Raw genomic sequence first — 7,554 nt, forward strand, 5'->3', positions numbered from 1 at the left:
CTCGTATCTTCATGCCGACACAGAAACAAAGCGTTGCTACGCAACAACTGAACTTTAAAGTTTTTAAGTTTACCGCGCATTATGCAAATTTTCCTAGTATATAAACGATAGTCACATGAATATTCTTTCATTAAACCCCTGAAGAGTGAAGCGATTCACGAAACAGGCTTGTCGGGAAATGTAGTTACGTCCTTTTTTCCTCTCATAATATTTATATATATATATATATATATATATAGAAAGTTAAAAAAATTGCGAGGATGGACAACTTCTGACGTAAAAAATATAAAAAATTTTAATAAAAAACGTTTCGGTCAGAGACCTTCTTCAGTTAGTTACAACTTTTGAAATAAAAAAAGGGCATTAAATAGGATCGAAGTGCTAATGATTACGTAATTACAGATAACGACTAATGAACTGGTGCTAATAAAAAGTTTATTTTGCAATCTAACCCCAAACTGAAAGAACTTTTTCCTCGAAGTTCTACCATACCATCTTTTCTTCAATCGAAAAATCTCAAAGAATTGTTAGCACCATCTCGTTTTAAAACTGCCAGCGAGAGACAAACCATTCCTCATAACAATGGCTGCTTTAAATGCGATAGGAAAAGATGCGACCTCTGTCAGAATTTCTTTGTTGAATCTAGATCATTTCTCAGCTTTCAGACGGGCAAAAATTACACCATTCACTCTAGACTTTCCTGTGACTCTAAAATGTGACTTAGTTGGCTTCCTGTAAGAAATGTCGCCTGCAATACGTGGGATCTACTTCCACCGACTTTAAAGTGAGATTTCGAAATCAAAAATCTACTATGCTCACAAACAAAACAACTTGTGAAGTAGCGATACACTTCAACAAAACCCCACACACCCTAGACGATTTTTCGTTCCAATGCATTGATCAGGTACAGGCCCCTAGTGGCTCTGCAGAGATCGATAGGCTTTTAATCACAAAAGAGGCTTATTGGAGTGATCAGTTGTACTCTTTGGCACCCCATGATTTGAATAAAAGAAAGGAATTTCATTCGAAAAATAGAATTTGCTATAATTTATTTTCCATCTTATATTAGGCGCTACCAATTGATCGTCCAAAGGCTCTTTTCTTGGATTTTTGCGGCCCTTTAGGTGTGGATTGGACTCAGAGGCCCTGCCAAGGGATCTTATTGTGATTAGTATCATTTAAGGGCCCCGCCAGGGATTTTGTTGCTAATTTGCCCTTTCGGGCTCCAAAGGCCTTGTTTTGGGATTTTGTTACGGTTTACAGTTGTAGTAAAAAGTGGACCTTCCCTTTTTTAATGCTCGCCGTATTGCTTCTTTGCAATTGGTTACGCCACTCATAGTAACATATTTAGTATTCTTATCTCTTAGTTTTTAGGGTTTGTGTCTTGTATTTTGTCCATTGCTTTCTTTGTAATTAGGTTTTTTGTTATCTTTTTATTAGCACTTTTTATTTAGTCGTTATCTGTAATTACGTAATCATTAGCACTTCGATCCTATTTACTGCTCTTTTTTTATTTCAAAAGTTGTAAATAACTGAAGAAGGTCTCTGACCGAAACGTTTTTTATTAAACTTTTTTATATTTTTTACGTCAGAAGTTGTCCATCCTCGCAATTTTTTAAACTTTCTACGTTCGTGTTGGCTGTGAGGTTTGGACTGCGAATCTTTATTGATCCTCCTGGCGCGGTGCACTTTTGTTGGCCTAAGAGTCCCATTAACGACTTGCGATATATATATATATATATATATATATATAGTGTGACTTGATTTTCGTAGAACAGTGCCCAATACATAGAAGTAGAGCGAAGTATATATTGTGGGAGGAAAAAGACAAGTAAACTACAAGTTCATCCCTACAAGCCTGTTTCGTGGTCACCCACTCATCAGGGGATCCCCTGATGAGTGGGGAAAAAATCCCCACTCATCAGGGGATTTTTTCATCAAATCCCCTGATGAGTGGGCGACCACGAAACAGGGTTGTAGGGATGAACTTGTAGTTTACTTGTCTTTTTCCTCCCACAATATATATATATTTAATTGAGAATATAAATATATAATTGAGAACGGGGTGGTCAACTGAAGATTTGGCTTGGCATTTATCACTATTTAGTTTCGTACCAAATGGCATTTGGCAATTTTATCCGACGAGTGCCACACAGGCTGTGTGGTACGAAACTAAATAGTAATAAATGCCAAGCCAAATCTTCAGTTGACCACCCCGTTCTTAATTATAACACGCTCTAGTTCACTACTGGGCACTCTGAAAGCAGTTCTGCAGATCAACTTGTTGTTATATATATATATATAACAATTGTATAGGAAAATAAAAATTAAAACTTCGCACTAAAACTTTGCACTACAAATCTGTTTCGAAAGGGTTAAATAGTCCTCTCTCGTCAGGTGCATAAGATACTGGTTAACTAACGATGCTTTTTAAGATGGTGGTTTAAGCGTGCCTTAACAAGTATTTAGTTGAGTGCCGGCACGCACTCGCCAGTTCGTTCCTTTTGTTTAGAGTGCCCGCCCCTGTTCTGCATATGATGAAGAATTTTTCAGTTATGCAAAGATTGCATCTCTTTGTCGTATTCGAGTACGGCCAGGCGCAAGCCATTATTTTCCAGGTCACGGAAAACTCCGTTTCAGCATCCTTTAAGGACCAGATATATTTGCTCAACTCTGTTGCGTTCCTTTTGTTCTCATGTCTAAATGAAGCTGTATGGTTTCTAAATCTTGTTTTAAATTGGTTCGCAGTAAGGCCGACGAACGTTTGGGTTCCCAAGGGACTTTCAACTGTGGCCTGGTAGACCACATTTTGAATTAGGCAATTGCCACGCAGCGGACAAGGGTGTTTGTCTCTGCAATTGCATGATTTTTCTTGTAATTGAGTTATTTAACTTCCTCACCGAGGGCGTGGGTAATTTCTAATAAGGATTAAAGCATTGCTCATCTTCTCTTTATTTGAGTGAAGTGAATAATCATTCAGCTTCGATATCGATGCACCGCCACTCTGACGATCAAAGGCTGACATACCTCCTCCCACGACTAATAAAAGAAAGGTGAAACTTTTTATCTCAGTTGATAGTTAGAGCAAAAATTGGAAAGGTAATTTAACTGTAGCAAGCTAATTTCCTTTTTGCAAACGAACAAAGCTATTACGGTCAACTTGTGACTTTTTCTCGTTTCCATGTTCCCACCAATAACGTAGCTCCATTTTCTGCCTTTAAAAGCACACAAAACCCGCAATTCCTCAATTTGCTCCGACGAAGGGCTAACGCTCGAAACGTAAGCTTTTGTAATCGTTACGGTGGCCAATTTACCATTTCAACTTTATTGATATATCCAAATTATTTCAACTTGTGAGACGACGAGTTTTGACACCTACCTTTAAGTAACTATTTTCTTAATGTAAGACAACTTTCATAGCACAGGAGGATATTGACGATCACCTTTGTTTGTCACCAGTCCCTACGGCTTAATTTAACGATTCTCATTATCAAAATTTTAATTTTTTTGTAGGTGTCCAGAGATATTTAAAAGACATAACTCGACCTATCTCCTCACGCTACAATAGGGACCTTAAGAAACCACGACGGCGACGCCAAGGAAGACTTCGATTAAAAAATGAATTTCTACTTTTAGTTAGAATTTCAAAAGTGGCTGCAGGAGCTTACTGTCTCATATAGCTCCACAGCTCAACTTCCGCATGACGTATAAAGTGCCGTTGAGTTCCAAATGGAAATTAAAATAAAATGCCGTCGCAGTTTCGGTTCGCAGACGACGCAAATTTTGGCGATTTCACGTTGTTGTTTTGCCAAGGACGGCTATGAAATGTAAAAAGTTTCAAAACGCACGTGCTGAGCTATTGTTCTGCCAATTAGATCTCTTGTTTTCCACGTCCTCGTTGCCGTCGCCGTCGTGGTTTCTTAAGGTCCCTAATGAAAGAAAAATTGTGAAACTCTTTATCTCAGCTATTGAGACACTACTGGTAAGGAGTGGAACAAACATTGGAGAGTCAGAAGAGGAAAGAATAGGTGAGCTGAGATCATTTCTCTTGCACGGCTTTGTCTACAAGTATAGATGTATTAGTGATATAAATAAAAACATTCTAAAGTTCACGTGTTAGCGTTCAATGCAAGCCAAATGAACTGTAAAGAAAAATGTACGTTTTCTGTAGGACTCGAACAACAAGCAGAAACCTTTAGCTCACCAAACAACCAAATCAAACGAAGAAATATCAGTTTGTGAATTCACATCACAGTTTGTCTAAGAACAAGTAAAGTGGTTTTACTGAAATGCAGGGTGCACGCATTATTTCCCTAGAGTGAGATTCTATGAAAACTTCCGAAGAAGATATTGAGCTGAACTGACTCCAGTCTTTCACAGAAGGCACACTTATTCTTAAAGTATCCTTCGGTGGCTGGTCTCTACACCGTAGAAATCATGTGCAAAATGAATTGTTTTGGAAGATATACTGCATCGCCAATTTTTTTTAACATCTTGGTCCAAATTTGAATTAAAAAAAATCAGACGTTTGTTCGTGCTGGTTTGAAAATATTCTTTCTCACATAGTTCTAATCTAATGATTAGAACTATTTTATATAGCGCAAATTGCATAAGTGTAAATCAAATGCCCTTTACCAAAAATGAATCGACGTTAATAATGACAGCCAACTAAAATTATTATAAAGTTAGAAATAAATAAATATCAACAAAACCTAATAGTTCTCTTAATAAGGGAAAAATAACGCTACATTACCTGGGCAACAAACTTAACGCTCGGCTGAAAAACAAGCCTTGAGATTACGCTTCAAACTAGATATCCTTGGGTTTCACCCACGTGACCAATACCTTAGCAACGGTTAATATCCGCCATCTTGGTGTCCCTCGAGCGTAAACAAACCGTATCTAACGAAGAGTTCATGTGAGAAAGAAGGGATGGTTTTATGCATTATTGTTGGCTGTTCGAGCAAAAGTGGAAAGCATAAAGACTAACGATTTTTTCGTATAATAATTTAATAATTTTATTATCTCTATAGCGCAAAATTCATTATATATATGATCTAATGCGCTATACCTAAGATCATCACAAATCAAGGGGAAGAACAGGAGGAACTAGAAGTTGTTGTATGGTTCGAGGCTTGCGGCTGTTGTAGATCCTCGATTTTTTGGTCGAGCTTTTCTTTGAGCTTCTTAGCCGATGAGAAATCGATGTCTTTAGCCCTCGCATACGGCACTTCATTGACCTATGTCGGCAAAATCCATGAGCATTTTACCTGAGTGCAAGTAAGCTTGGGGTGTCACGAAAACTCACACCCCGAAAACTCAGACCTCAGACCTCAGACCCCGAAAACTCAGACTCCTCGAAAATTCAAGAGATAAACTCGACTCATGATCACTCCTGGTAATCCCGCGTGTATTTTGACCTTTTGGGTCTTGATCCAACTGAAGCAGCAAAAGCAAGGCCGCAAGTTGCACGTTTCGCAAAATCGTCCGATGGTTGAGTATCAAAACATTTTAGAGTGACACAAGACTTCATTTAGCTTAGATTTACCTCCATTTTTCCCGTTAATTTTGATCTTTTCATTCACAGTTAACGGGATCAAATGCGCTCGCTCCAACATCAAAGTATTAAAATGTGGCGTGATTTTGACGAGCCGAAAGGGACGTTTGTTTACCTTTTTGTACTTCGTTGCGCAGATCCTTGTTGTCGCTCTGTTAAAATTCTTAAATATTTCGCGATAATAATGGATACAAACAGAGACTCGGCCCACCAGTCCCAAAACGAAGACAATTTTGCGACCCTTGGGCTAGAGTTCTTAAATGAGGCAGAAAGAGAAAAACAACGTGAAAGAAGACTCGGCATCAGCGCCGTCACGATTCGCTTCACTGAAGAATCACTCTTGATATTGTTGTCCGTCTTTCGCGTCGGATTTGTTGCATTGTTCCACCGGTTATATTATAAAAAAAATTGGTTCATGCTTTATGCTATGCACTATCGAATTATGGAGCACTTCGAAAGCTTGGAGAACACTTCGAGGGACCTGAGTTTTCGGTGTCTGAGTTTTCGTGACACCCAGCGACCTTGCCATGAATTCTAGTAGTTGCCTCAAACATAAATAAAACACTTGCGATATGTGAGCATGACTCAGCCAGTCCAGCTTTGCATCCCAAGCAATGGGCTGACAAAATAGTCCCATCGTTTTCGGAAATGACCCAAATGTTCACTAAAGGATCATTCATATGCTGTGAATGCCAAACTCGTGCTCTCACGGCATACTTGCCGGCGATTACTTTGCCTACAACTGAGGTTACAAATCCCGACACCATTTGATTAAACGCCTCTAGACTCTTGAACGCCTTGAACTGCTTCTTGGTGTAGAAGCTGGTCTCAAGAACGAGGTAACTCAGCAAGTCCGACGCTTCCACAGGAGGCAAGCATTTTGGACTGAACTTCTCGGCTGGTATGCTTGCAGGGTCAACCCCAATGACCGAGATCTTTTGCAAACATCTTTCCTTCCAACTCTCTAAGCTTTCGGCATACTCAGAGAGCACTGGGATACCTTAAGATGAATGCCGGATACTTTTATCGCTTTTTTCTGTCTGGATATTCATGTAGTTGGCGAAATAATACGGCGATAAGAGAGAGGGCTTCACTGTAGAAATCGACTAATTATTCATAAATTTGACACCCGAGGGACACCAACATGGCGGACACTAACTTCAGCAAAGCTTGTGACGTCACCTGAAACCCAACCATAGGGTAAACACCAGTGCTGCAAATACTAATGAAATATTAAATATTGCTTTAGGGTGTAGACAAATACATCCCGGGAAAGCACCGTTGCATCAACAGATGTTGCAGCTCCAATCCTTGTCTCAACGGGGGAGTATGTCAGGAGGTTTGTGTCACTCACAGCGTCCGGTTTTCTAATGTTTGTCCTAAAAATTATACTGGTCAGCGGTGTGAGAAGATTATAAGGAAGAGTTGTGAGGACATCGCAAAGTACACTGCCTAGACTTCAGGAGAGGATGAGATCCTTGACTCAAAAAATGAAGCGTTTCTTGTTTACTGTGACTTGCTGTCTGAACCAGGCTTTGTATGGACATTGATACAATCGTTTTCCTTAGCCTTAAAAAGTATCTTTATGGACAAAAGGTTTGGCAAAAATTTTGAAGTTCAAACCGAAAAAGGGCAGTGGATTGGAATAGGTACCGACTTTCCTTATCACATATGCAGTCTTTTGCTGATCACTCCACACATCTGAGAGCAACTTGTAACTTTCCTACAGATGGTCTGCAATCTACGGACTACGCACGCGCCAAGCTGGCAGGTCATGAAATTTTTGGTGACTGGATCAGATGTCAGATGTACGAATATGTTAACATCCGTGGAAACCATTGTTTTAGTTGCACCGCCTTGACGAAAAATAAAATTGGTTCGTCCTGACACACAAGGAGTTCCAAAAGTGAACGGAAAGGATGTGAATATGACGGAAAATCGGGTGGAATATCCAAGGAAAACAATTTTGGAGAGTTTGGTGACCACAATATCAATCC

The sequence above is a fragment of the Stylophora pistillata genome, chromosome 6 (assembly GCF_964205215.1).
Source record: "Stylophora pistillata chromosome 6, jaStyPist1.2, whole genome shotgun sequence".
In the NCBI taxonomy this organism is placed as follows: domain Eukaryota; kingdom Metazoa; phylum Cnidaria; class Anthozoa; order Scleractinia; family Pocilloporidae; genus Stylophora; species Stylophora pistillata.